An 18,417-nucleotide genomic window follows, 5' to 3' on the forward strand; every position below is an offset into this window, starting at 1 on the left:
CCAGCCAAATTTCTTCCAGTGAAACAACCTCCTCAGAAACAAAACAGTAGACAACTGACCTGCTCTGCTACTGAAATCTGATAGACACCCTTTAAACAACTCCCCACCTCCCCCTGCCAACCACTCCTCAACACACAGTATTTCCCCCTGCACTTAATTCTCAAAGCTCAGAATCCACCCTCAATGTGGACCACAGAGGCCAGCCAGGATGTTCCCAGTACCTTCTTCGTAACAGGAAAAGAGGAGTCACCCAGAGGTGCACCAATAGACTGCTACACCAAAAACAATACCCGTTTTCCAACTTTTCTCCACTCACCTTCCCGATCCAGGCTTCAAGCTTCCATTCACTGTGCTGAGCCAAGGTCACGGGGCTTAGACCAAGAAGAACAGAAACCTGACAATCCACAGAACAGTCTATACCCACTCCTTTCCTCCCCTACTGCAACAGCCAAGAAGCCCCAGAGCCACGTGGCCCAACCCAGTACCACCGCTATGCTCACCTAACATCCCAAGGAGATGCATCGCGCTCCCAGCTCCTCTTGTGCTCCGAGCAGCTCCAGCATTTCAGGAACTGGAACCGCTGACGTCTGGCACATCTCAGAAATGTGGCAGGAGACGTACTCTGCTGTCGCAAGGCGCTTGCAAAGCCGGCCCGACAGGTGAAGCAGAATAACACAGTCCACCAACCAACTCGGGGCCCCCACTGCTGTCCACTCATCCTCATGCTTTGTTCAAGTTCCCGTGCCTATGCCCTGAGCTACAAGAAACAAAGAGAGAAGGTCACAACCACGATGGATACGCAAACAGTGCAGCTCCTAGCAGAGGACTCAAACACAGAGACCAGAGCCAGACAAAAAAAAAAAAAAAAAACTCAAGTCCACAAATGCCACAAGGCCATGAATGCATAGCAGCCCCAGCAGGGCTAATGACAGACATACCCTTTGCAGATGGAAAAGGTGACCCTTCTCAGTCTCTTGGTAATGCTGCACCTACGTGGTCAAGCCTCTTGTAGCATGTAATCAAGCTGGTTTTAGTCCTCTGAAGAGTTACACGAGTGGGTTGATTCATCTAGAGATTAAAATACAGATCAAACAGAGGAGCATAAGCCACCACCCCAAAAACAGTGAGCCAGCAGCCTCTACTTAATATCCCTCTATTAAGTGAATTCCAAGCACTTAGAAATCCTGAAATCCATAGACTCAAGCCTTCCTAAAGAACCATGCAACTGACTGAAGGAAAAACAAAACACTTACCCCAAAGAGCAGCCCAGGCAGAATGAACTCTGATGGCATACCCAGGGCTCATATACCTTTTGGTCCCACCCAGCACCCAAACCAAATCACCTGGAAAGGGGAGGGGCAAAGCACAAGAAAGTAGAAAGAGGAGGAGCAGCAGCTGTGGTTTATTTACTTATTTGTAAGGCTTACCTCAACAGCATGCAGAATGCAGACAAGAGAACTGGGGTGTTTCTAGAAGCAACAATCCCCACACTTTCGCTGCAGCTTTGAGTGTTAGAAGGACGATATGACCAAGCAAGTAACTGAAGCTTTTTCAGCTGGAATTAGCTCAAACTTTTATTTATGTAGAAAGAAAAATCTAGGAGCAGAACAGATTACACACCAACAAAATCAATTCCGTTCCACTCACAGGAAAAATCACTTACTTCAGTAGGCTATCTGAGAACTAAAAGGCTATGCTCATGGGTCAAAACACACTACAGGACACTGGGGCCAGGCCCTCCGCTGCACCAACTTAAAACCCATCCCTACACTCACCAAGGTGCAACCCCAACCCAAACACAGACGCAGCATTTCAGCTTCAACACAGTTTTCGGAACTGCTGGAAAGCAGGCTTCATCCTCAGCAAGGCGTGCTCAGGCTGCACAAGAGGGGGCTTCGGGCACCTCTTTGCCTACCGAAGAAGACCACCATCAGGAACTGCCACACCAGACAACCGTTTTCATCTACAACACCTTTCTCAGGAACCACACAGCATTCCAGTGACCTGCTTTCCTCCTACTCTAAAGGATATCTCAGCCCACCTTGTCTGTGGCACCTCATAAACTGGAGAGAAAGCAACTGTAGCAGCAAAAGCCACAACACCCTTTGGACAGTTACTCTCACCCCCTCCCGTACCTCAGCCGCTGGCCTTCCCCACATGGCAGATGCTTCCATCTGTTCTCTTTACTCACTTATAGCACCTCTAAAAGGCAAACTGGATTTTTACTCTATTGGATGTAAGAAAATAACTGCAGTGACAACCGCACCCCAAAAATAACAGCTACTTCTGCTCATCACGCACCAGCCACTCCAGAGGCACCTCGGGTCATGACGTCCTGGACTGCACACTGCCTTTCAGCCTGAACAAAGGAAAACACAGTCACAAGATAATCATTCAGCTGACAGAAGTAGCACCTATCCCTCAACAACACAAAGGGACCCCATTTACAATATTATCATTTCAAAACAGAAGCCCCCTTACCTCAGCACCTCAGAAGTACATCAAGCCAGTCACCGAGTTGTCTACGGAGTGCTGAACAGTTCCAGAAGGAGCTCTTTGCTGTGACAGGTTCCTCCTAGGTTTTACACTCTACTGGGGACAGGAAAGAAATAAGAAAAAACATTTCAAAACCCCATATCTGTAACCTTTCAAGATTCAACAGACCTCCTCAAGCACACCGTTCAAGCACTTATGCGAGCAGCTGCTCACAAGCAGATATACTCTCCCAAATCCACATCTGCCAACCACTACAGATGACTGTGCCAGCTGCCCTTCAGTACGTGCCCAAAGGCAGACTGGATGTCTTTGCCAAAACAGTCCAGACAATGTATTAGCACACCCATGCACTGCCACATTAGCTGTCATCACTAACTGCCAGGCAGGACAGCTCCAGACCAAACACATACACACACAGGCACACTACAAACAAAACACACAACACAAGGCGCAAGAAAAAGTGACCCCCAGAGGAAAGCCCTATGGCAACAGCAAGTCAGAATAGGTGCTCTGCACCAGACCCAAGGAGAGATTCAAATGTCACGACACAGGACTGGAAGCAACTGCCAGAACTGGGATGATGGAGGCCTAAAAAGCCTGCCTTTAAGACAAGACACCAGAAGGATGGGGACTGAAAACCCCCTAAGAAGACGCTTAGGAATTCAATTCCCAAGCAAGTGCCCAAAGAAGTGCTCGGATCAGAGCCATTATGACAAAACAAGCACTGAGGCCCTTCAGCACCGCTACCAAGTCCCCTGTCTGGTCAGTCCAGTGTAAAAAGCTAGAAGGATATCAAGACCCGAGAAGCACAGAACAGACGCTGCAGAAGCAACACAAGACAGACAAAAAGAAGGAAACTGTCCTGCCTGGCACACACACTCACGCTACAAAATAATCCCGCTGCTTCTATTAGCCTGGTGACCCAGCCACAAGCAGCCTGAACATGACCCAGCCTGAACCACCCTCACCGTGGCACCAAGTCTAGTCAGCCAGCAGGCACCATGCTCCTCTGGCTCCCAGCTCCCATTAGCCACCCCAGATATGCAGATACCAGGTGCCCCCCAACTTAGCTCTCAGGTTGCTGCATGGTAAATTCCCTCCGCCTCAAGAAACGCACAGGCACTGGTCGTCATCTTAGTCAATTGCCAGGCTCATCATCAGCTGCAAAAACAGAGTACCAGCATTCACTAGCATGCCGGTCATGATGCCCACCTTCTCCACAACGCTGACTACTGCTGATGCAACATACAACTATGCTCACCTGTTCCTCTCCAAATCCAAGCTCCAACAGTGCAACCGGTATCATCCACACCACCTGGGAAAACAAAGGGATTAAATGATCGTTGCGTTCACAACACGTCACCCAATGGTGTGTTTTTGTTGTTGTTGTTGTTTTTGTTATTGTTGTTTTTTGTGTGTGTGTTTCCTGTATTTATTTATTTTTTAGTCTGCTTTAGCTCAACGGCATGCAGAGTGCAGACAAGAAAACTGGGGTGTTTCTAGAAGCAACAATCCCCACGCTTTTGCTGTAGCTTTGAATATTAAAAGGACAATACGACCCAGCAAGTAACTGGAACTTTCTTACCTGGAATTAGCTCAAACTTTTCTTCACATTGAAAGAAAAATCTAGGAGCAGAACACATTATACACCAACAAAATTAATTCCATTTCATCCCCAGAAAAAAATCACATACTCTCATCCCCTCCTGTACCTCAGCCGCTTGCCTGCCCCACGTGGCACATGCTTCCATCTGTTCCCTTTACCCACTTATAGCACCTCTAAAACGCAAACTGGAATTTTACTCTATTGGCTGTAGGAAAATAACTGCAGTGACAACCGCGCCCCAAAAACAACAGTTACCTCTGCTCACCACGCACCAGAGTCACTGCAGAGGCAGCTCGGGTCAAGACGTCCTGCACTGCGCACTGCGTTTCAGCCTGAACAAAAGGAAAAACACAGGCAGAAGATAAACATTCAGCTGACAGCAGTAGCACGCATCCCTCAACAACAAAAGGGACCCCATCTTGAGTTTTATCCTTTCAAAACAGCAGGCCACTTGCCTCTGTACCTGCAAATTAGGTCCAAGCTTGAAAGGAGCGGCCAGCATCACCCACGCCACCTGGGAACACAAAAGGACACAATGACCACTGTGCTTGCAAGCAACCACCTGCCACACTGCTCCTCTATCCCACACAGCCTCACCTCGGACCCTCACAGGGAAACACCTGAGCGTCTTCCCTTCGCTTCGGATAAGGGATGACCAGGCTGACAACACTCACCTTCCCTCAGTGCTTCGTGACATGAGGATTTCCCTTCCCTGTCCACGACTGCACAAAGCACCTGTAGAGGCGAGAGAAAAGCACACTCTGAGGCACCTCACAACCACAGCGTACCTGCTGCAATACCTCTCTCTTCCCAGTTCCTTTACTTCAGTTGCTCAACAGCTCTAACTCAGATTCTTCGCTCACAGCGCCACAGCAAATTCTGCCCGGGCCACACAACATACGCTACACAAGCTACATTGCTTAGGACACACAAGCTGGAACGTTCCCGCCCAACAATCAGTCGCGTCGCACAGGATGGATGCCGCATACTCCTAGAAACCAAACCTACCAGTCCTGAGCAGCTCCCAACCTCCACCTGCCTACCACGTTCAGCACACTAACTGTTTACCCCTCAGAAAACCAGAAACTTAGAACATACACACACACAAAAAAAAAAAAAAAAAAAAACACAACTCCACAAACGCCAAAAAGACATGCACGCACAGCAACCCCGGCAGCAGTAATCACAGACTTACCCTTTGCAGATGAAAAAGGTGACTCTGATACAACCCTGCTCAGTCTCTTGGTAATGCTGCATCTACGCTGCCAAGCCACATGTAGCATGTAATCAAGCTGGTGTAACTCTCCAGGGGACTACAACAAGTGGTTTTAAACATGTAGAGATTAAAATATATCTCAAAACCAGGAGAATATGCGGCCATCCTAAAAAAAAGTGAGCCAGCAGCCTCTACTAAATATCCCTCTAATTCAAGCACTTAGAGATCTAGAATTCCAACCACTTAGAAATCCAGAAATCCATAGACTCCAGACTGCCTAGAGAACCCTGCAACTGACTGAAGGAAACACAAAGCACTGCCCCCAAAGAGCAGCCCAGGCAGAAGGAGCACTCTGATGCCATGCCTGGGGCTCATATACCTTTTGGCCCCGCCCAGCACCCAAACCCAATCACCTGGAAAAGGGGAGGGGCAAAGCACAAGAAAGTAGAGATAGAGCAAGAGAAGTAGCTGTTTTTCTTTTTGTTTCTTTTTTAAAATAAACTTTATCTCAAAAGCATGCAGAGAGCAGACCAAATATTTGCAGTGATTCTAGAAGCAAAAATCGCTTTTGGCTTATTCTGCAGGTTTTAATATTGAATTGACAATATCACCAAGCTAATAACTGAAACTTTTTGAACTGGAATTAGTTTAAGCAGGCTCATCCCCATCTGTAAACACAGAGAACCAGCATTCACTACCATGCAAGCCCTAATACCCATGTCCTGCACAACGCACACTACAACTAATGCAACATACCATTGTGCAATACTTCTCTGTTCCCGGTTCCTTTACCTCACCTGCTCAGTACCTCCACCTGAGTAATGGGCCCGGGCGGCGCCGCGCCGAAATGGGCCCGGGCGGCGCCGCGCCGAAATGGGCCCGGGCGGCGCCGCGCCGAAATGGGCCCGGGCGGCGCCGCGCCGAAATGGGCCCGGGCGGCGCCGCGCCGAAATGGGCCCGGGCGGCGCCGCGCCGAAATGGGCCCGGGCGGCGCCGCGCCGAAATGGGCCCGGGCGGCGCCGCGCCGAAATGGGCCCGGGCGGCGCCGCGCCGAAATGGGCCCGGGCGGCGCCGCGCCGAAATGGGCCCGGGCGGCGCCGCGCCGAAATGGGCCCGGGCGGCGCCGCGCCGAAATGGGCCCGGGCGGCGCCGCGCCGAAATGGGCCCGGGCGGCGCCGCGCCGAAATGGGCCCGGGCGGCGCCGCGCCGAAATGGGCCCGGGCGGCGCCGCGCCGAAATGGGCCCGGGCGGCGCCGCGCCGAAATGGGCCCGGGCGGCGCCGCGCCGAAATGGGCCCGGGCGGCGCCGCGCCGAAATGGGCCCGGGCGGCGCCGCGCCGAAATGGGCCCGGGCGGCGCCGCGCCGAAATGGGCCCGGGCGGCGCCGCGCCGAAATGGGCCCGGGCGGCGCCGCGCCGAAATGGGCCCGGGCGGCGCCGCGCCGAAATGGGCCCGGGCGGCGCCGCGCCGAAATGGGCCCGGGCGGCGCCGCGCCGAAATGGGCCCGGGCGGCGCCGCGCCGAAATGGGCCCGGGCGGCGCCGCGCCGAAATGGGCCCGGGCGGCGCCGCGCCGAAATGGGCCCGGGCGGCGCCGCGCCGAAATGGGCCCGGGCGGCGCCGCGCCGAAATGGGCCCGGGCGGCGCCGCGCCGAAATGGGCCCGGGCGGCGCCGCGCCGAAATGGGCCCGGGCGGCGCCGCGCCGAAATGGGCCCGGGCGGCGCCGCGCCGAAATGGGCCCGGGCGGCGCCGCGCCGAAATGGGCCCGGGCGGCGCCGCGCCGAAATGGGCCCGGGCGGCGCCGCGCCGAAATGGGCCCGAACAGACTTATTCTTCAGTGATGAAGAAGGTGACCCTGCTCAGTCTCTTGGCAGTACTGCACTTACGCGGTCAAGAAACCATGCTCAACTGTTTCCCAAATACAACTACCTAGCAACACCTCATAAACATACTTCTAATATGTCAATTCAAGGACATCAAGACTAGAAGGCTGCAAGGTCTAAAGACTCAACAGACAGCAAAACCACAGGCAAAAGCTCCAGAAATACAATAAACTGCCCCTAAACCTGAAACAGAATACCCCTTACATGCCCACTGCTGCCATTTTCAGATACATGCTCACACAGGGAGCTTCAATGATACATTTCTCCTAAACCATGCTCCATCACTTTGCCACCAAGGTTGTGACTTTGATAAGATTTGACATAAAGGCAAAGTCTCAAAAAGCCCCGTAATTCTGCAAAAATCATAAGGGACCCAGAACCACAAAGCAAACACACAAAGTAACATCACCATACTATCCGTAACACTGATATAACTACTACTCACCTGAGGAAGAGCTGCATGCAATACAGGCACCTACTACTAGATTGCTTTACAATGACAGATCCTACCAGTTGCCACCTCAAAAAGATAGGAGTACTGGTTTCTACTTGAAAACGCATCAGTCCATAGACTGACCCACCTAAAGAACCCTCCAAACAACTGAAGGAAAACCAAAGCACTTACCCTAAAGTGCAGCCCAGGCAGAAGGAGCTCTCTCATGGCATACCTGCAACTCAGTTACCATTAGGTCCCACCTGGAACCTGAAGCCAATCACCTGGGAAAGTGCAGGGGGAAAGCACAAAAAAACAGAAAGAGGAGGAGCAGCAGCTGTGGTTTTATTAACTTCTTTATATGGCTTAGCTCAAAAGCATGCAGAGCGCAGACAAGAGAACTGGGGTATTTCTAGAAACAAAAATTCCCATGCTTTTGCTGCACCTTTGAATATTGAAAGGAAAATACAAATAAGCAAGTAACATTTTTTTTTTTCCACCTGGAATTACCTCAATCTTTCATTTACAAAGAAAAATCTAGGAGCAGAATAGATTACGTGCCAAAAGAAGAATTCAATTCCATTCCACTCGCAGGAGACATCACTTACTTCAGTAGGCTATCTGAGAACCAAAAGGTTAAGCTGATGTGTTAAAACACACTACAGGACACTGGGGCCGGGCCCTCCGCTGCACCCACTTAAAACCCATCCCCACACTCACCAAGGTGCAACCCCAACCCCAACACAGACGCAGCATTTCAGCCTCAACACAGTTTCCAGAACTGCTGGAAAGCAAGCTTCATCCTCAGCGAGGCGTGCACAGGCTACACAGGACAGGGCTTCGGGCAACTCTTTGCCTACCGAAGCAGACCGCCATCAGCACCTGATTTGTTCCGATCCTAAAGACTAACATCACAGCCCACGTCGCCTGGGACACCTGATAAACAGAAGAGAAAGCAGCCATACCGTTTTCAAGCCGTCCCTGCACGTGTCGCTCCTCGATGATATGCAACCTCTTCTCAAATCCTCAACCGCTTCTGTGGAGAGCCTGCCATGGCACCTGCAAAGCAAGACCCTTCGCAGTCACCTCGTGCTACTTGGCAGTTCTGCTCCAATCCAGCTCACAAACAGCCCGCCCTTCCCGTGCTGCTCTTCAGAGTGCAGCTTGGCCCCACTCAGCCTGTGCGACACACCTGTGAAACAAAAAGAAAAGCATAGGCTGAAGCAGCATCCAAAGACACAGCACAGCTAGGACAGTTACTCTCATCTGCTCCCTAACCTCTGCCCCCTCACCTGCCCTCGAGGAAGATGCTTCCATCTGCTCTCTTAGGCCAGCTACAACACACCTCTGAAATATAAACAGGATTTTTACTGTACTTTGTGCAGTTAAGTAACTGCAGTGACAACTGCACCACTAAAGTAACTGCTAGATCTGCTCATCGCTCACCTTGCTAAAAGAAGCTGCGGTCAAGTCCTGTGTTGTACGCTGTGTTTCAGCTTTAGCAAATGAAAACGGTCACAAGATAATCATTCAGCTGCCAGCATTAGCACCCATCCTTCAACAACAGAAGGGACCCCATTTACAAATTATCGTTTCAAAACAGCAGCCCCCTTACCTCAGCACCTCAGAAGTAGATCAAGCCAGTCACCGAGCTGCCTACCGAGTGCTGGACAGTTCCAGAAGGAGCTCTTTCCTGTGAGCAGTTCCTACTAAGGTACACACTCTACTGGGGACAGGAAAGATATAAAAATAAAAGTTTCAAAACCCCGTATCTGTAAGCTTTCATGATTCAACAGTGCACCGTTCAAGCATTATGGGAGCAGCTGCTCGCAAGCAGCTCAACTCTGCCAAATCCACATCTACCAACCTCCAGAGATGACTGTGCCAGCTGCCCATCAGTACGCGCCCAGAGGCAGACCGGATGTCTTTGCCAATACAGTCCGGACAATGTATTAGTACACCCATGCACTGCCACGTTAGCTGTCATCACTAACTGCCAGGCAGGACAGCTTCAGTACTTTGTGCAGTTAAGTAACTGCAGTGACAACTGCACCCCTAAAGTACCTGCTACATCTGCTCATCGCTCACCTTGCTAAAAGAAGCTGCGGTCAAGTCCTGTGTTGTACGCTGTGTTTCAGCTTTAGCAAATGAAAACAGTCACAAGATAATCGTTCAGCTGCCAGCATTAGCACCCATCCCTCAACAACACAAAGGGACCCCGTTTACAATATTATCATTTCAAAACAGAAGCCCCCATACCTCAGCACCTCAGAAGTAGACCAAGCCAGTCACCGAGCTGCCTACGGAGCGCTGAACAGTTCCGGAAGGAGCTCTTTCCTGTGACAGGTTCCTCCAAAAGTTTACACTCTACTGGGGACAGGAGAGAAATAAAAATAAAACTTTCAAAACCCCATATCTGTAAGCTTTCAAGATTCAACAGACCTCCTCAACCACACCATTCAAGCACTATGCAAACAGCTGCTCACAAGCAGATATACTCTCCCCCCCCCAACATCTGACAAACAACACTGAGATGACTGTGCCAGCTGCCCTTCAGTACGTGCCCAGATGCAGACCGGATGTCTTCGCCAAAACACTCCAGACAATGTATTAGCACACCCATGCACTGCCACGTTAGCTGTCATCACTAACTGCCAGGCAGGACAGCTCCAGACCAAACACATACACACACAGCCACGCCACAAACACTACAAACAAAACACACAACACAAGGCGCAAGAAAAAGTGACCCCCGGAGGGAAGCCCTATGGCAACAGCAAGTCACAACAGGTGCTCTGCACCAGACCCAAGGAGAGACTCAAATGTCACGACACGCGACTGGAAGACACTGCCAGAACTGGGATGATGGAGGCCTAAAAAGCCTGCCTTCAAGGCAAGACACCAGAAGGATGGGGACTGAAAACCCCATAAGACGACGCTTAGGAAATCAATTCCCAAGCAAGAGCTCCTGATGCGGCCCAGATGACTTCTGCAAGAGTGAGGATGGAAACAGACGCGATCTCAAACCGAATACAATGCACGAGACCTGAAACAGAACTGCATTTCAAGCAGCGACTGCAAGACAAGAAGTGCTCGGATCAGAGCCACGATGACAAATCAAGCACTGAGGCCTTTCAGCATCGCTACCCAGTCCCCTGTCTGGTCAGTCCAGTGTAAAAAGCTAGAAGGATATCAAGACCCGAGAAGCACAGAACAGACGCTGCAGAAGCAACACTACAAGACAGACGAACAGAAGGAAACTGTCCTGCCTGGCGCACGCACTCACGCTACAAAATAATCCCGCTGCTTCTATTAGCCTGGTGACCCGGCCACAAGCAGCCTGAACGTGACCCAGCCTGAACCACCCTCACCGTGGCACCAAGTCTAGTCAGCCAGCAGGCACCATGCTCCTCTGGCTCCCAGCTCCCATTAGCCACCCCAGATATGCAAATACCAGGTGCCCCCCAACTTAGCTCTCAGGTTGCTGCATGGTAAATTCCCTCCGCCTCAAGAAACGCACAGGCACTGGTCGTCATCTTAGTCAATTGCCAGGCTCATCATCAGCTGCAAAAACAGAGTACCAGCATTCACTAGCATGCCGGCCCCATTGCTCACCATCTCCACAATGCTCACCACTACTGATGCAACATACGATTGTGCTCACCTGTTCCTCTCCGAGTCCAAGCTCCAACAGTGCAGCCAGTGTCATCCACACCACCTGGGAAAACAAAGGGATTAAATGATCGTTGCGTTCACAACATGTCAGCCAATGGTGGGGTTTTTTTTTGTTATTGTTGTTTTTTTGTGTGTGTGTTTCCTGTATTTATTTTTTAGTCTGCTTTAGCTCAACAGCATGCAGAGTGCAGACAAGAAAACTGGGGTGTTTCTAGAAGCAACAATCCCCATGCTTTTGCTGCAGCTTTGAATATTAAAAGGACAATACGACCCAGCAAGTAACTGGAACTTTCTTACCTGGAATTAGCTCAAACTTTTCTTCACATTGAAAGAAAAAACTAGGAGCAGAACACATTATACACCAACAAAATCGAGTCCATTTCATCCCCAGAAAAAAAATCACATGCTCTCATCCCCTCCTGTACCTCAGCCGCTTGCCTACCCCACGTGGCACACGCTTCCATCTGTTCTCTTTACCCACTTATAGCACCTCTAAAAGGCAAACTGGAATTTTACTCTATTGGCTGTAGGAAAATAACTGCAGTGACAACCGCGCCCCAAAAACAACAGTTACCTCTGCTCACCACGCACCAGAGTCACTGCAGAGGCAGCTCGGGTCAAGACGTCCTGCACTGCGCACTGCGTTTCAGCCTGAACAAAAGGAAAAACACAGGCAGAAGATAAACATTCAGCTGACAGAAGTAGCACGCATCCCTCAACAACAAAAGGGACCCCATCTTGAGTTTTATCCTTTCAAAACAGCAGGCCACTTGCCTCTGTACCTGCAAATTAGGTCCAAGCTTGAAAGGAGCGGCCAGCATCACCCACGCCACCTGGGAACACAAAAGGACACAATGACCACTGTGCTTGCAAGCAACCACCTGCCACACTGCTCCTCTATCCCACACAGCCTCACCTCGGACCCTCACAGGGAAACACCTGAGCGTCTTCCCTTCGCTTCGGATAAGGGATGACCAGGCTGACAACACTCACCTTCCCTCAGTGCTTCGTGACATGAGGATTTCCCTTCCCTGTCCACGACTGCACAAAGCACCTGTAGAGGCGAGAGAAAAGCACACTCTGAGGCACCTCACAACCACAGCGTACCTGCTGCAATACCTCTCTCTTCCCAGTTCCTTTACTTCAGTTGCTCAACAGCTCTAACTCAGATTCTTCGCTCACAGCGCCACAGCAAATTCTGCCCGGGCCACACAACATACGCTACACAAGCTACATTGCTTAGGACACACAAGCTGGAACGTTCCCGCCCAACAATCAGTCGCGTCGCACAGGATGGATGCCGCATACTCCTAGAAACCAAACCTACCAGTCCTGAGCAGCTCCCAACCTCCACCTGCCTACCACGTTCAGCACACTAACTGTTTACCCCTCAGAAAACCAGAAACTTAGAACATACACACACACAAAAAAAAAAAAAAAAAAAAACACAACTCCACAAACGCCAAAAAGACATGCACGCACAGCAACCCCGGCAGCAGTAATCACAGACTTACCCTTTGCAGATGAAAAAGGTGACTCTGATACAACCCTGCTCAGTCTCTTGGTAATGCTGCATCTACGCTGCCAAGCCACATGTAGCATGTAATCAAGCTGGTGTAACTCTCCAGGGGACTACAACAAGTGGTTTTAAACATGTAGAGATTAAAATATATCTCAAAACCAGGAGAATATGCGGCCATCCTAAAAAAAAGTGAGCCAGCAGCCTCTACTAAATATCCCTCTAATTCAAGCACTTAGAGATCTAGAATTCCAACCACTTAGAAATCCAGAAATCCATAGACTCCAGACTGCCTAGAGAACCCTGCAACTGACTGAAGGAAACACAAAGCACTGCCCCCAAAGAGCAGCCCAGGCAGAAGGAGCACTCTGATGCCATGCCTGGGGCTCATATACCTTTTGGCCCCGCCCAGCACCCAAACCCAATCACCTGGAAAAGGGGAGGGGCAAAGCACAAGAAAGTAGAGATAGAGCAAGAGAAGTAGCTGTTTTTCTTTTTGTTTCTTTTTTAAAATAAACTTTATCTCAAAAGCATGCAGAGAGCAGACCAAATATTTGCAGTGATTCTAGAAGCAAAAATCGCTTTTGGCTTATTCTGCAGGTTTTAATATTGAATTGACAATATCACCAAGCTAATAACTGAAACTTTTTGAACTGGAATTAGTTTAAGCAGGCTCATCCCCATCTGTAAACACAGAGAACCAGCATTCACTACCATGCAAGCCCTAATACCCATGTCCTGCACAACGCACACTACAACTAATGCAACATACCATTGTGCAATACTTCTCTGTTCCCGGTTCCTTTACCTCACCTGCTCAGTACCTCCACCTGAATAATGGGCCCGGGAGGCGCCGCGCCGAAATGGGCCCGAACAGACTTATTCTTCAGTGATGAAGAAGGTGACCCTGCTCAGTCTCTTGGCAGTACTGCACTTACGCGGTCAAGAAACCATGCTCAACTGTTTCCCAAATACAACTACCTAGCAACACCTCATAAACATACTTCTAATATGTCAATTCAAGGACATCAAGACTAGAAGGCTGCAAGGTCTAAAGACTCAACAGACAGCAAAACCACAGGCAAAAGCTCCAGAAATACAATAAACTGCCCCTAAACCTGAAACAGAATACCCCTTACATGCCCACTGCTGCCATTTTCAGATACACGCTCACACAGGGAGCTTCAATGATACATTTCTCCTAAACCATGCTCCATCACTTTGCCACCAAGGTTGTGACTTTGATAAGATTTGACATAAAGGCAAAGACTCACAGAAAACCCCGTAATTCTGCAAAAATCATAAGGGACCCAGAACCATAAAGCAAACACACAAAGTAACATCACCATACTATCCGTAACACTGATATAACTACTACTCACCTGAGGAAGAGCTGCATGCAATACAGGCACCTACTACTAGATTGCTTTACAATGACAGATCCTACCAGTTGCCACCTCAAAAAGATAGGAGTACTGGTTTCTACTTGAAAATGCATCAGTCCATAGACTGACCCACCTAAAGAACCCTCCAAACAACTGAAGGAAAACCAAAGCACTTACCCTAAAGTGCAGCCCAGGCAGAAGGAGCTCTCTCATGGCATACCTGCAACTCAGTTACCATTAGGTCCCACCTGGAACCTGAAGCTAATCACCTGGGAAAGTGCAGGGGGAAAGCACAAAAAAACAGAAAGAGGAGGAGCAGCAGCTGTGGTTTTATTAACTTCTTTATATGGCTTAGCTCAAAAGCATGCAGAGCGCAGACAAGAGAACTGGGGTGTTTCTAGAAACAAAAATCCCCATGCTTTTGCTGCACCTTTGAATATTGAAAGGAAAATACAAACAAGCAAGTAACTTTTTTTTTTTCCACCTGGAATTACCTCAATCTTTCATTTACAAAGAAAAATCTAGGAGCAGAATAGATTACGTGCCAAAAGAAGAATTCAATTCCATTCCACTCGCAGGAGAAATCACTTACTTCAGTAGGCTGAGAACCAAAAGGTTAAGCTGATGTGTTAAAACACACTACAGGACACTGGGGCCGAGCCCTCCGCTGCACCCACTTAAAACCCATCCCTACACTCACCAAGGTGCAACCCCAACCCCAACACAGACGCAGCATTTCAGCCTCAACAGTTTCCAGAACTGCTGGAAAGCAAGCTTCATCCTCAGCGAGGCGTGCACAGGCTACACAGGACAGGGCTTCAGGCAACTCTTTGCCTACCGAAGAAGACCGCCATCAGCACCTGCTTTGTTCCGATCCTAAAGGCTAACACCACAGCCCACGTCGCCTGGGACACCTGATAAACAGAAGAGAAAGCAGCCATACCGTTTTCAAGCCGTCCCTGCACGTGTCGCTCCTCGATGATCTGCAACCTCTTCTCAAATCCTCAACCGCTTCTGTGGAGAGCCTGCCATGGCACCTGCAAAGCAAGACCCTTCGCAGTCACCTCGTGCTACTTGGCAGTTCTGCTCCAATCCAGCTCACAAACAGCCCGCCCTTCCCGTGCTGCTCTTCAGAGTGCAGCTTGGCCCCTCTGAGCCTGTGCGACACACCTGTGAAACAAAAAGAAAAGCATAGGCTGAAGCAGCATCCAAAGCCACAGCACAGCTGGGACAGTTACTCTCATCTGCTCCCTAACCTCTGCTCCCTCACCTGCCCTCGAGGCAGATGCTTCCATCTGCTCTCTTAGGCCAGCTACAACACCCCTGAAATATCAACAGGATTTTTACTGTACTTTGTGCAGTTAAGTAACTGCAGTGACAACTGCACCCCTAAAGTACCTGCTACATCTGTTCATCGCTCACCTTGCCAAAAGCAGCTCCGGTCAAGTCCCGCGTTGTACACTGTGTTTCAGCTTTAACAAATGAAAACGGTCACAAGATAATCATTCAGCTGCCAGCATTAGCACCCATCCCTCAACAACACAAAGGGACCCCGTTTACAATATTATCATTTCAAAACAGCAGCCCCCATACCTCAGCACACCTCGGAAGTAGACCAAGCCAGTCACCGAGCTGCCTACGGAGCGCTGAACAGTTCCGGAAGGAGCTCTTTCCTGTGACAGGTTCCTCCAAAGGTTTACACTCTACTGGGGACAGGAGAGAAATAAAAATAAAAGTTTCAAGAACCCCTTATCTGTAAGCTTTCAAGATTCCACAGACCTCCTCCTCAAGCACACCGTTCAAGCACTATGCGAGCAGCTGCTCGCAAGCAGCTCAACTCTTCCCCCCCACACACACATCTGACAAACACCACAGAGATGACTGTGCCTGCTGCCCTTCAGTACGTGCGCAGAGGCAGACCAGATGTCTTCGCCAAAACACTCCAGACAATGTATTAGCACACCCATGCACTGCCACGTTAGCTGTCATCACTAACTGCCAGGCAGGACAGCTCCAGACCAAACACATACACACACAGCCACGCCACAAACACTACAAACAAAACACACAACACAAGGCGCAAGAAAAAGTGACCCCCGGAGGGAAGCCCTATGGCAACAGCAAGTCACAACAGGTGCTCTGCACCAGACCCAAGGAGAGACTCAAATGTCACGACACGCGACCGGAAGACACTGCCAGAACTGGGGTGATGGAGGCCTAAAAAGCCTTCCTTCAAGACAAGAGACCAGAAGGATGGGGACTGAAAACCCCATATGATTCAAAGATTGAAGCCGAAATTCCTTTAAGCGGTATATTCTTTATTGCAGCGCTGGATGCACGGGGGGATCTCTCCACCTATCGTGCATACCCAAAGCAGAAAGCAGTCTTGAATTTATACAATCAATCTATCAATATTCTACCGGCGCCTATACATATTCATTGCCTACCCCCGCCTTCCCTCGCTTCTCATGCTAATTAGCCTTTTGGCACCTTGCGCCTGCGTAGAGCCTCCCAAGAACTGTGGGCAGGGGCCTTTGGGACGTGGGCAGGGGTCTTTGGGAGGAAGACCCCGAGTCTTCCTCACATTGTACTTTTCATCTTTGGTCAGGAATCCGCTGAGTTGGCATGTTTCTTAATCGCAAGAGCTGGCTGTTGCTAATTCTTCCCTTTGTTGTGTCTTTATAATGAATTCCAACGTCCGGTTTTGAGATTTATAGTCCTTACATTTGTTTCTCTGTCCGTCTGCCGCTTCCTTATCGTGAGTTCCGGTGTCTTGTTTCGAGATATACAGTCCTTGTCTGGGGACTGTCCTTGCCTCCCCAATACCTCCTTAATCACATAAGACGACGCTTAGGAAATCAATTCCCAAGCAAGAGCTCCTGATGCGGCCCAGATGACTTCCACAAGAGCGAAGATGGAAACAGATGCGATCTCAAACCGAATATGATGCACGAGACCTGAAACAGAACTGCACTTCAAGCAGCGACTGCAAGACAAGAAGTGCTCGGATCAGAGCCACGATGACAAAACAAGCACTGAGGCCCTTCAGCACCGCTACCAAGTCGCCTGTCTGGTCAGTCCAGTGTAAAAAGCGAGAAGGATATCAAGACCCCAGAAGCACAGAACAGACATTGCAGAAGCAACACTACAGGACAGACGAACAGAAGGAAACTGTCCTGCCTGGTGCACGCACTCACGCTACAAAATAATCCCGCTGCTTCTATTAGCCTGGTGACCCAGCCACAAGCAGCCTGAACGTGACCCAGCCTGAACCACCCTCGCAGCGGCACCAAGTATTTTCAGCCAGCTGGCTCCACGCTGCTCTGGCTCCCAGCTCCCATTAGCCACCCCAGATATGCAAATACCAGGTGCCCCCCAACTTAGCTCTCAGGTTGCTGCATGGTAAATTCCCTCCGCCTCAAGAAACGCACAGGCACTGGTCGTCATCTTAGTCAATTGCCAGGCTCATCATCAGCTGCAAAAACAGAGTACCAGCATTCACTAGCATGCCGGTCATGATGCCCACCTTCTCCACAACGCTGACTACTGCTGATGCAACATACAACTATGCTCACCTGTTCCTCTCCAAATCCAAGCTCCAACAGTGCAACCGGTATCATCCACACCACCTGGGAAAACAAAGGGATTAAATGATCGTTGCGTTCACAACACGTCACCCAATGGTGTGTTTTTGTTGTTGTTGTTGTTTTTGTTATTGTTGTTTTTTGTGTGTGTGTTTCCTGTATTTATTTATTTTTTAGTCTGCTTTAGCTCAACGGCATGCAGAGTGCAGACAAGAAAACTGGGGTGTTTCTAGAAGCAACAATCCCCACGCTTTTGCTGTAGCTTTGAATATTAAAAGGACAATACGACCCAGCAAGTAACTGGAACTTTCTTACCTGGAATTAGCTCAAACTTTTCTTCACATTGAAAGAAAAATCTAGGAGCAGAACACATTATACACCAACAAAATTGAGTCCATTTCATCCCCAGAAAAAAAATCACATGCTCTCATCCCCTCCTGTACCTCAGCCGCTTGCCTACCCCACGTGGCACACGCTTCCATCTGTTCTCTTTACCCACTTATAGCACCTCTAAAAGGCAAACTGGAATTTTACTCTATTGGCTGTAGGAAAATAACTGCAGTGACAACCGCGCCCCAAACTGAGCCAGCAGCCCCTACTAAACATCCCTCTACTAAGTGAA

At 49.8% G+C, this 18,417-nt stretch overlaps 1 protein-coding gene across 1 annotated transcript in view; it reads right to left on the reverse strand.

Moving 5' to 3' along the window:
- The window catches only part of LOC311435395 (uncharacterized protein), a 37,358-nt gene extending 22,899 nt beyond the window's left edge, over window positions 1-14,459 (reverse strand). The window contains exons 1-15 of the mRNA XM_084516333.1: window positions 14,389-14,459; window positions 12,822-12,939; window positions 12,301-12,361; window positions 12,090-12,140; window positions 11,882-11,958; window positions 11,297-11,350; window positions 11,070-11,196; window positions 10,131-10,480; window positions 2,482-2,720; window positions 2,302-2,359; window positions 1,776-1,911; window positions 1,428-1,596; window positions 939-1,068; window positions 501-757; window positions 317-394 (exon numbers count right to left, since the gene is read on the reverse strand). The gene's annotated coding sequence lies outside the window, so the exon portion shown is untranslated. The remainder of the gene's footprint in view (window positions 1-316; window positions 395-500; window positions 758-938; window positions 1,069-1,427; window positions 1,597-1,775; window positions 1,912-2,301; window positions 2,360-2,481; window positions 2,721-10,130; window positions 10,481-11,069; window positions 11,197-11,296; window positions 11,351-11,881; window positions 11,959-12,089; window positions 12,141-12,300; window positions 12,362-12,821; window positions 12,940-14,388) is intronic.
- Between the last annotated feature and the right edge of the window lie 3,958 nt (window positions 14,460-18,417).

The sequence above is a fragment of the Aythya ferina genome (assembly GCF_964211825.1).
Source record: "Aythya ferina genome assembly, chromosome: 4".
In the NCBI taxonomy this organism is placed as follows: Eukaryota; Metazoa; Chordata; class Aves; order Anseriformes; family Anatidae; genus Aythya; species Aythya ferina.